At 40.3% G+C, this 2,344-nt stretch overlaps 1 protein-coding gene across 2 annotated transcripts in view; it reads right to left on the bottom strand.

Moving 5' to 3' along the window:
- Positions 1-2,344, bottom strand: part of LOC116848737 (protein FAM49B) — a 51,112-nt gene that overhangs the window by 17,477 nt on the left and 31,291 nt on the right. Inside the window, exon 1 of one of the 2 annotated variants that reach the window (XM_032825153.1) lies at positions 1,191-1,514. The exons of the other annotated variant lie outside the window; for it this stretch is intronic. The gene's annotated coding sequence lies outside the window, so the exon portion shown is untranslated. Of the gene's footprint in view, positions 1-1,190; positions 1,515-2,344 lie in introns of those variants that run through there. 2 annotated transcript variants of the gene reach the window in all.

Here is a 2,344-nt window from a genome sequence, read left to right as displayed (position 1 = left end):
CCCCCCCCCCTCCACTGGTTTCTGGAAAGAGGAGAGGAGAAGAGAATTTGCATAGATAAACTTTCATGATTATCACAACGTGTGAGATAGTCGATAGTAGAAACTTGTCAATTTTCCTTTATGATATTTATCAAGTAAGTATACTGTATTGAATTAATTTATTAAAACTGCACCGTACATTAATTAATGTAAATTTTCTGCTATATTAATGCAGCATCAAAGTTACTAAGAGTTACACTCAGATTTTCATATTACGTTTTACATGACGTTATTTTTGTGCAAATTTCGATAACTTTTTTCATATTCTTTTTTCATATTTCTTTTTTCATATTTCTACTTTGTTATCCTTCGTATCATATAAGCCACACATGGAAAAATATTCTACTGCTAAGAAACGATTACTCAGATACTTCTCTTCTTTTTAAGTAATGATTATAATATATATATATATCTTTTTTTAAATTATTATAATATATATTTTTTTGATAATAGTCTTAAAATATATTCCGGTGATCGCGCCCCACGTATTGGGTCCCAGGAAACATATATTCATCACAGATATTTAAAAAGGCTCATTATCGTGACTTACAAAGAGAAGAATTTATTCTTTTTGCAAGAATATTATAAAAAACCTCATTCAAGGAAAAGTTGGTTCGATTTTAACCGAATTTCTATTTTAATTACAAGAATATTAGAAGAAAATTATATTTTGTTTTATTTACCAGAGCATATTATATAAAACCTTATCGAATAAAAAGTTGATGCAACTCTGTGTAGTAATTACAGTAAATTGAGTTTTCCTTGTAATTTAATATTTGTTTATTGAAACGTTAAACTTACTTTATTCAGAATGGATATTTTTACTAAATTTTATATATATATATATATGCTTATGACGAACTTGTGATAGCTTTGCAGATGTATGCAGAAAGTCTTGAAATATTTGAAACAAGTAACATTTACTTGAAATATGTATTTTTCCGTGTATACTCATAAAAGATACACTCTTTGCCAATCAACTGATAAAGTTATTGCCAAAACGTACACTTGTCTGTCTGAACGAGAAAAAATTTCTTGTTAAGTCGACCGGTCTGAACTCCCGGGTGGCGTGAAGCAACAACGACAGCAGCAGCAACAACAATAACAACAATAAGGACAACAACCAGATCACCTGTTCAAGTAATATTTACAATATCACAAATAGAGACGAGATCCTTGTCCGATTTTCGAACCGCCACGTATCCCCACGAGTGGCGGTACGGCGGCGGCAGGCTCGCCGCCCGAGGAACTCGGTGTCAGGGTGTCCTGTCGGGGTTTTACGAGGACGCGGCGCCGGTGGCGAGCGGTCGCGTTGGTCGCGTGACGTTTGACGCGCTCACCGTCGCGGAATCGCGGCGTAATCTGGCTCGACGGCGCGGACACATGACGCCGACAGGTGCACGTCGAACGGGACGCCGGTGCGTCGCGGGGTCAACGAGCAGCCGAGGCGAGTGCAACAACTGTCATCCGGCGAACGGCCATGTTGCAGGTCGGGGGGTTGCTCGCTCGGCGCGCGAGTCCTTTCCTTATTTGGTAAAGCGGCGGCGGCGGCGGAACGCTCGCGCGCGTGGAAAATCGATGGGGGTTGTTTCGCGCCGAGAACGGTGAGATGGCGCTGGGCCGGGGGTTGCCGAGCGAACGCCGAAATCCCACTTGTGTAAATTTAGAAGCGGCAGAGTAAAGCGACCGATGGAAGAACTTTAGAGACAGAAAGAGAGTACGAGAGAAAAGAGAGAGAGAGAGAGAGAGAGAGAGAGAGAGAGAGAGAGAGAGACAATCTCGTGAGAGTGAGACAATCTCTGGCGAATGTAGGGAAAGATCGAATCGATGATGATACATTTGGGGAAGTTAAGTTGGGAGAGAAATCGTGGTTGTGGGTGGAAAGTTGGACGAGGGTTGTGAGTCATCGCGATACCAATGGCAATATTAGAAAACCTCCCTCTCCTTCTCTCTCTTTCTCTCCCCTCCTTCTCTTTCTCTCTCGACGTGAGAGCGCGTGTCACGATAAATTATGAAATTTATTTCGGGGACTCTTATATGTTTCTGCAGACCTACCTCTCGGTCGAGAGATTTTCCAGAATTTTGAGAAGCGAGCAACCGTGCAACTCTTTGCGTCTCACCTTTAGTAACGTTTGTATATGTATTAGGACCTTAACTTAGTTTCCGCCCAAAAAATACTGAGAAAAAGCATTTATTGTAAAAAATTTATTTAAATTATTTCAATGAAAGTATTTTCCATCACTTTCTACAACTTTTTGCCATCTTTCTGGCAACTGGGCGATACCATCTCGATAAAACGATGTTT

Source organism: Odontomachus brunneus, unplaced genomic scaffold, assembly GCF_010583005.1.
Source record: "Odontomachus brunneus isolate Ranch 3 - 2012 unplaced genomic scaffold, Obru_v1 Obru_scaffold_099, whole genome shotgun sequence".
Lineage (NCBI taxonomy): Eukaryota > Metazoa > Arthropoda > Insecta > Hymenoptera > Formicidae > Odontomachus > Odontomachus brunneus.
This window is presented reverse-complemented; position numbering and strand designations above follow the sequence as displayed.